Source organism: Anabrus simplex, chromosome 6, assembly GCF_040414725.1.
Source record: "Anabrus simplex isolate iqAnaSimp1 chromosome 6, ASM4041472v1, whole genome shotgun sequence".
In the NCBI taxonomy this organism is placed as follows: Eukaryota; Metazoa; Arthropoda; class Insecta; order Orthoptera; family Tettigoniidae; genus Anabrus; species Anabrus simplex.
In genome coordinates, this window is record NC_090270.1 from 198,015,082 (window position 1) to 198,024,530 (window position 9,449).

Sequence of the window (9,449 nt, forward strand, 5' to 3'; positions counted from 1 at the left end):
ACTTACAGCAACGACAAGGGAGGATAGCTTCAAGTAATTTAAATTTTTGCCCGCGTTTCAGATGGACTTGCCAGAATGCAACATGAAAAATAGCTTGCAGATGCGGATTGCCACTGTTGCGTTGTTTTCTTGCTCAAGGTCTGGCAGTCATTTGATTTCTTGCTGATGTTTCTGTGAAAAAATGCACAGTAAAAATCATTAATTTCAGTAATAAACTATACGTGTTCTACATTTTCCACATTATATTGAAAGACCTCCCCCCCCCCCCCCGGCAGTTTTAGTGGGGTGAACCTTTGAGATAAAATCGTCGGTGGAGGGGGGGGATTCCTCCCTTCCCCCCCCCCCCGCGGTTTTTCGCACCCTGCGTAGATGTGTCCATAAAATGCTAGGCGTCTCTTCCTGGCTACGTCCGTGATTTGTAAAGCTCTTGATTGTTTCGCCTTTTGTATTCGTTCCCTTCCTTGACTGGTCCTAATATTTTTCTCTCCTGGATTTCGAGCTTGCCCGTGAGTCCCTTCCTGTTGAATATTAGACATTCTGAAGTATATAAGGCTTCAAGGGCAGACAACTGACTGGTAGTGCTTCATTTTAGTGTTTCAGGAGAGACACATTTTATTGTAGGTGTTCTTGGTCAGTTGGTATGCCACTTGTAGCTTATTAACTTGAGTTGACAATGCTACTCCTTCGGAGAGACTGGGTTCTAGCCATTCTGCAAGGTACTTAAACCTGTTGGTTTTCTTGATTGTTCCTTGCTCCAGATGCAGTCACTGATGTTTGTGATGCATTGTGTTTTCTCAAGTGAAATGTGTAGCCCTACCTTTGCTGCTTGTTGTCTGAGAACATATAGTTGTTTCACTGAATTAGATAGAAGTGTCAGGTCGTCGGTGAATGCCAGACAATCAACATTCAGTCATTTGCGCTTGTGTCCCAGAGATATACCACATGGTATCCCCTGTCTACCTTTTCGAGTGCAAAGTCTTCTTCTTCTCCTTCTTCTCGTTGTTATTTTTATTATTTTTATTATTATTAAAAGTTCTTTCAATTTCTATAGATAGATGTTAAGGGACTATAGTCTGTCTTAGTTCTTTAACTTCGCGGAAGTCAGCGACACGAAGTTTCGCATTTAAACAGACTCAAATATCACCGACCTCAGCCAAGATCGAACCCGTTATCTTGGGAGCAGAGGAACAACAACGACTGGCCGATGGCGCCAGCTAGGGTGATTGTTACAACACCTAATCTTCACTCAATACAAGAAGGAACGAGGCTCGCGGGGTCATCATTGACTATTGAACTTGTGTCATTCAACTTCCCGTGGTAACATTTGCCAGTAAACAGAGAGATTTACACTGGTCACACATTTTTCGGTGCAATTATCTGCTTTAGTGCATAAATTTTGCACAGAAATGTAGGCTTGTACTGTATATTTCCTACGACATGATAATGCTGGCTTACAAATATTTCTGTCTTCTTTGAAATGACAGTCTAATCATGTAATCTATCCAGTGTTATGAAATATACGCCACTGAAATAGTTTACATGAATGTACGACTCACTGGCAGAATGGTCAACGTTGAGGTCTTCGTTTCAAAGGGTCCCGGGTTCGATTCTCGGCTGGGTTGGGGATTTTAATCGCTTCTGATTAAATCTTCTGACCCGGGGACTGGGTGTTTGTGTTTATCCCAGCACTTTACTGTCATATTCAGACTACACCACAGAAACACGCAAATAGTGATTACATCCCTTCCTTTAGGGTTCGCGTCAGGAAGGGCATCCAGTCGTAAAGCAGGGCCAGATCCATTTAATTTATTTATTTATTTATTTATTTATTTATTTATTTATTTATTTATTTATTTATTTATTTATTTATTTATTTATGTGTGTGCGAGTGTTCGCACCCGCGACCCCACAGTTGTGGGAAAAGCGGCAGAAGAAGAAGAAGAACTACTTTATATGAATAAATGAATTTTGAACTGAAGGGTAGGCCTCTTACGAACACGTGGACTTCAAGTTTGTCGTAGTTATGATATGTTATGATTGGTCTAATCGTGTAAAGATTGAAATCTTCGTTGCGTCTCGAAATACAGTTTTGTGAGAATGTTAATTATAATAATAATAATAATAATAATAATGTTATTGGCTTTACGTCCCACTAATTACTTTTTCGATTTTCGGAGACGCCAAGGTGCCGGAATTAAGTCCCGCAGGAGTCCTTTTACGTGCCAGTATATCTACCATCACGAGGCTGACGTATTTGAGCACCTTCATATACCAGCGGACTGACCCAGGATCGAACCTGCCAAGTTGGGGTCGGAAGGCCAGCGCCTCAACCGTTTGAGCCACTCAGCCCGGCTGCGAGAATGTCGAGAGGAACGTAACACATGTATCACTCAGAACGAAAATTCATTGAATAGTTCATGCAATACTGAACCTTGGATGACAGAACCTTTCTGGTCGGGGTTCTGAGCTCAAATATGATCACCTAGTGGTTTTTCTAGGTGCAACGACAAAATGCTTCAGAAGTACGAAAATCATTTTGGTAAGCGGTAGTGATCGAGAGATTTTCTGAACGTTTTTGAAATAATTACAATGAAATTTACTCGCTCGATAATACTTCACTTTGGGTTTGCTGGGAAACAGTCTCCTTAAACATTGAGACTGATAGCTCTATATTCATATTTGAAACCCTCCTACTACAACTTCGAGGGAAAGAATCAAATTGCAGGACATTTTTCTTGCTTGACAACTTGATATTTTCCTCTTCAGGTTTCTAGTGGATAATACACGTAATGGATGGCTACCTTTTCTCTCTGACATGACTTCAACTACTTATCTACCTTCAACTACGGATTTATATCTTCTTGTCTACAAGCTGTCGAAATGGCACGACGGGAATATATTATGGAACTGTGTCATTTCAATGGAATTCAGAATTAATCTTAATTTAAATGGACGGTCGAAACAAGAACTTAACAAGTGCAATGTTTTATATATTCGACTAATGTTATCCCATAAAGGAAATGGACACTCAAAGTCAGGTCATTTTGAAGAAGCCTATAATAAAAGGGTTGACTATTGTATTCATTGCTTTCCCGCCTAGGAGTCATCATTAACTCTTGAATAGAAGATAGAATTAATTTCTCTTCTTATTCTCGAGGACGATGTTTTTTTTTGCTATTTATTTAACATCGCAGTATCACATCGGAAGTCTTTTGACCACGGAAGGATGGGAAAGGGCTCGGATTGGGAAGGTAGCGATCTTGGCCTTATTTAAGGTACAATCAAAGCATTTGCCTGGTGTAAAAATGAGAAACCAAGGAAAACCATCTTCAGGGTTGCAGACGGTGGTATTCGAACCCACTATCCCCCGAATGCAAGCTCACAGCTGTGCGACCCACGAGATTGGCCTATTTGAGCACCTTCAAATACCACCGGACTGAGCCAGGATCGAACCTACAAAGCTGGGGTCAGATGGCCAGCGCCTCAACCGTCTGAGCCACTCAACCCGGCAATTGGCCTTTATCTCCTCATTCTGAATACCCTCCTACCTCCCCCTCTGGGTGAGGGCGGTAGAATAACACCCATGGTATCCCTGCCTGTCGTAAAAGGTGACTGAAAGAGGCCTCAGGGGCTCTTAACTTGGGAGCGTGCGTTGGCGACCACAGGGTCCTTAGCTGAGTCCTGGTATTGCTTCCACTTGCTAGTGTCACGCTCCTCACTTTCATCTATCCTGTCCGACCTCCCTTGGTCAACTCTTGCTCTTTTCTGAACCCTAGGGAGTTTTTCATTTTCACGTCTCTCGTAGCCCTTGCCTTTCTTTGGCCGTTAGCTTAATTTTTCGAAGTGTCGGACCCCTTCCATTTTTCTCTCTGGTTAGTGTTATATAGCCTATAGAGGATGGTTGCTTAATTGTACTTCCTCTTAAAACAATAGTCACCACCACTACCACCCTCCTACCATTTTCTCACCTTTTTGTACCAACTATCATGTCTATTACTTCTAACGTATGAATAAGATATCCTGAGTCCACAGACATTACGCTTTCGTACAACAAAACCGGTGTGGAAACAGATGTATGTGAATAATTAGAAATATTTATGCCTTCTGCTCTCTCCGAATCTATTCTTTGAGATACAATTGAGAACATGTAGAAGAGAGTGAATCAAAGTGAACTCCATATAACTTGTAAGTAATCCAATAACTAGGGCCCGGATATTTATTCAATAAAAATGATTTAAATATGAATGCAACTAAAAATATAGAAAATATGCACGAAAAGAAAAAAAGAAATATGCACTTAAAATCACGTACATTTGTTCTAAGTGTTCATTCATCTGTTTCACACCAGGCTAATGCTGGTGTTGTACTTTAATTAAGGCCACGGCTGCTACCTTCCCAATTCTAGCATTTTTCTATCCTTGCGACACCGAAAATCTTGCGCTACGTTAAACCACTATCAAAAAAGATTAATCTGTTATCTTTTTTTTTAAACAATATTTCTCCATAATTAACTGCAGAACTGCATTATTTATATAATTCAATGGAACGTTGATGGATACTAAACGCCTTACAAAGATCGACTGAAAATGTGTTAACAGAGGACTTGAGTTTGACCTGTGTAAGAAGTTGTTGTGTATTGTATTTCCTCTCCTTTTTCGTAATACGTGCAGTCGTTCTTGAATTTTATTCAAGTTGATTGCTTTTTCATATTTAACTTCTTCTGAACACACTTGAAACTACACACGACACCATCTATCCGACAGCCACTAACTTAATAACTTACTGCTCCTGCTGATCTTTCTTTGGTCATTTTCAGTAAATGAACGCTTAAGAATGAGATGAAGACCACTAAACAAGTAACACATTAAATGAAGAGCCTTTTCACAGAACTGACATTCTGATGTGAAAGAAAACAGTCTGTTTGTACTGTAAGTAGTAAAAAGAATAACACACAGTTGAAAAGAACGTGCGTTTCTTGTTGGCAAAAGATGTCAAAAACACAAGCAAAGTCGACTTTTTTTTATTATCCCAACTTCAAACTTATATGCTGAAATATGCTGGTATGTTTAAAATATGCAATAACACCAAAACTCCTCAAAATATGCATCTGCATGTATGCATATACATTTTTCAAAACATTTAGATTCTGCCAACTAGGCCTACGTCAATCGGTAGTATGGTGAGCGAAATATTGATTGGAGGAGTAAATCCATGACTTCACTCACAGAGGAAGTATTTAGTTCAGGGTGCAGATATTGACCTGTCAAGTCGACGAACTGTGTGACCTTAATCTTGACGTGGCTCCTTGTTGCCGCACGCCAGACGCTAGAAACTCGACGACGCTGGTCGGCGGCGCCCCACACAGACCGTAGCGTGGGATTCACCACGTCAAAGCATGGAATGAATTAATAATACTTTGACAAGCCGGTGAAACATACCGACATTTACAAAGAACCTCAATGGAGTCCAACTATCATATCTCCTCCTCCACCCACCTTGTCAGTTCTTCAAATAAGGAAACGTGTATGATCTCTCTGGGCTGGTTTGATGTGCAGTTGATCAGTTCAACGTGAAATGTATTTAACGATGATTCTCAGTGAAATATTTAACGTTAATCCCTTCCATGTAGGCCTACCACTAACAATCAATTTTTCCTACATCTAGGCCTTGCACGGGTATAACATATGTGCTAAAACGAAATATCCATGTTCCTCTTGGTTCATTAAGGGCTAAGATCATCGAGGTCATCTGTCCTCCTATTGTTTTATATTTTGGTAGTGAATAATAATAATAATAATAATAATAATAATAATAATAATAATAAAGTAGAATCTCGTTTATCCAGCTGACACGGGATCGGATCAGATTCGATCCGGATGACCGACAGGACATTGCGCATTTTATTTATTTTCACAACACTATTATCAGTACAAAGCAAAAGACGTACCTACCTAAATTTAATAAGTGCAAATACAGTTCTCCTCTCCGTTGTTCTCAGGATCGTGATCTTACTTGACATTTTTGTTGGGATTCTCCATGCTGTTCTCTCCTGAGCTTTTTCTTGAATTCGGTAACTACTGTAGGACCAACACTATTTTTAATTTTATGAGACCATCGTAGCAGTGCTCTCCTCCCACGCGAACTTCTACCAGGTATCTGGCCGAACACCACCACAACCACCACCTTCTCCAGTGATTCTTCTTTTCTACATGCAATGTGCCCAAATAACTGTAGTGGACAATTTCTACTCAATTTTCAGTTCGTTTAAAATTGAGTCGTTGGGTTTTTGTTCTGTCCAAGAAATACTGAGCATTCTTCTCCAACACCACATCTAAAGAACAACTATTTTCTTCCTATCTGATGCACTAACAGTCCACGTCTTCACACCACAAAGGAAGATAGGGAAGTTGAGTATGCGAACTAGTCGTACCTTCACTGACTTAGAAAGTGAACGGTCTTTACAAATGGGATTAAGTTGTGACATTCCAGACTCAGTTTTTATTTTCATCCTCACTCAGCTCTTCCTCGTCTGCTGTGATGAGGGTTCCATCATTGGCGACTGGAGTTCAGGAAGCATATAACCATGGGGATGTCAATTCCCTGCTTTTCTCAGTCATTTGCCTTATATGGGAATCTGTTCTTTGTCAGTCTTTCCCTTGACAAAACTAGCGTGTTCAGAGGAAATTTGCCTTTATAAAAACGAGTCATTATTTTCTCAAAATATGCAACATAAATGAAATGGCGTACGGCTTTTAGTGCTGGGAGTGTCCAAGGACAAGTTTGGCTTACCAGATGCAGGTCTTTTGATTTGATGCCCGTAGGCGACCCGCGCATCGTGATGAGGATGAAATGATGATGAGGACGAGACAAACACCCACCCCCCGTGCCAGCGAAACTAACCAACTACAATTAAAATTCTTGACCCTGCCGGGAATCGAACCCGGGACCCCGGTGACCAAAGGCCAGCACGTTAAATATAGCCATGAAGCCGGACATATGCAACATAATTTTACTAGCATACGAAAAGAAATCCACTGTGTAGTAGTTGTGAAATCTTGTCGTGTCGCCCTTCTTGTGAATTGGCATAAATGTGGTTTTAACCCAATCTGATGTGGCTATTTTCCACAGATTTCTGTGTTGTACTTGTCTCCTTCATTCCCTTTCTGAATATATATTCACAGCTGGTGCTTTATGCGACCGTAGTGCTTTCACATATCTTTCGACCTCACATGGTATTATGTCCGGCTCCAGCTGGATGCCTTCCCAGGCACAACCAGTGTTGCCAACTCAGCAGATTTCTCGCCAAATTTAGCGAATTTTTAAATGGAACAGCGGATAACCTTTCCATTTAGTGGGCAGCGGATTTTTTGACGGATTTTCCAACTTCTTTTAGCGATTTTCAGCGGTAACAATATCACCTTTCATCACCAGGAGAGGAAAAATGTAGAACTTAATACGGCATAATAGTTTATTTATTCCTGTTGTATTGAACATATGCTGCATACTACCACTCGTTTTGTAGACTAGCTCTGACCCACATCCTCAGTAAGTATTTGTTACAATCGTTACTGTACTCTTGATGAGCCGGGTAGTGTCGTGTTTGATAACGTGGTTCTTTTGGTACGTCCATATGTCGAAAGAAAAGGTTAAAACGTAGTCAGATATTTCGTAAAGAGTGGTTAAATAATTGAACTTTAAGTTGGTTGAGCTTCCCAGTGATTCCAAATACGGATGGTGCGTCTATTGGCAGTGAAATATAAATGCGAAATTGTTTAACATTGTTTCTTTCCGCACTCTTATCAAGAACAATGAAAACAGTAATGAAAGTGAAAATAACTTTCCAAACAGATTTGAAAATGGTCTTTGCTGCTGTGAACTGTCAGCATTTTCTTTGAAAAATAATTGTACCATGTGGCTTCATATGAAACAACAGGGCCTCAACTCAGCACATCTGCTTCAGAGCAAAGGCCTATAGTGCGCGGATTAGAAGATGATGAACTCCTGTTCTGAAACTGGTGAGTGTTGAGTTAATCTCTTTTGTTAAAACAGCTGATATATGCTATTTTGCTTCAGTTCAGAATTTAGCTGATTTTCAATTAAAATTTAGCGGAGAAAAGATTTATAGGTTGGCAACACTGGTCACAACTCATTTCAAGGTCTAAAAAAAAAGTAAACTCATGTCCTCATCTCGAGGTGGTGCAGCTCTTTTCAAGCACACCCCCAATGGAGGTGAGCTACATGTACCATTTCAACCAATTGCCAGCCCTCCTGCCATCCTTAAATTTCTGGCAGTACCGGGAATCGAACCCGGGCCCCCGAGGACGGCAGCTAATGACACTAACCGTTACGCTATGGAGGCGGACATTTCAACGTCTGAATAATACTTAAAGATATTACTACAATACTCTTTCCATCGTTACAGAACTTTCACAAAGTCGTGGATCATCAGTGTCATTTGCTACTGTGCAGGACCTGGGTTTAAATTCCCTTGATAGAAGTTTTACCTTCTCACATCACGGGTTTTATTTTGATAAATTTGGCAGCCAATTTCTTCGATTATTTTAGTTTTATATTGCTGCCTGTCTTGAAGGCAAGATCTCTGAATATTCTTCAATATTTCTCTGCATCTCTCTTCACCTTGAGCTCCCTGATTTTTTAGTTCCTTTCTCTCCTTAATTAGGATCCATGTGTGATCGCTCATCCAAGGTTTGCGATTGTTTTCCTGATGTGGGCTACAGCAGATTCTTGCAGTACTTACAGTTATACATTCATATAGCAGTTAAGGGTTTCATGGCCGGCGTATTGAACTGTGTCTGTGTTTTCCAGGTTTGAGAGCTTCGTAGTCATCGAAGTATTGGGAACCCTTGAAGATGCCGAACGCAGTTTTCTGTGAAACGTCGGGATCGTCATATGCTCCTAGACCACGGCCCACAAGCCCAGAAAAATACAGACGTTGTTCAGAATAAATTCGACATCAACTGGAGTGCACGTACTAGCAGCAGAACATTCGTATGCTAATATTGGGTGATGGCAGATGAGAATGTTCAGACGTAGTGGGAAATTTCAAAATCACCCTACCACGGAGTAATTTGGTGCTGTATGACTGTATGGTGCTGCATTTGTTTGCAGTTCCGATGATGTTACTGTCCTTTGTGTAAATGAATAGTAGGGGAGGCCGTTGTACCTAAGGCCGTATTTTTAAAAATTGTTGTTAAGTTCCTTATCTTTAAATAAAATTAAAATTGTTTTGTGATTCATTCCTTATTCATCTACAATAAAACAAAGAATTTGGTTGACATTAAAAATTTCAGACTAAATCATTGTACTAGACAATACAAAAAAGGGTCAAGTGGCCCAAAGTAACAACATGCCTTTACTCCTTGGGGCATGGAATTCTGTAGGCCTACAGTACCTTGGGCTACCAGATATAAAGTGTAGTTTAGCTTATC

The 9,449-nt window shown here is 40.4% G+C and overlaps 1 protein-coding gene across 1 annotated transcript in view; it reads left to right on the plus strand.

Moving 5' to 3' along the window:
• LOC136876304 (CCAAT/enhancer-binding protein) overlaps window positions 1-9,235 on the plus strand; it is a 46,715-nt gene extending 37,480 nt beyond the window's left edge. The window contains exon 2 of the transcript XR_010860563.2: window positions 8,827-9,235. The gene's annotated coding sequence lies outside the window, so the exon portion shown is untranslated. The remainder of the gene's footprint in view (window positions 1-8,826) is intronic.
• The last annotated feature ends 214 nt before the right edge of the window (window positions 9,236-9,449 follow it).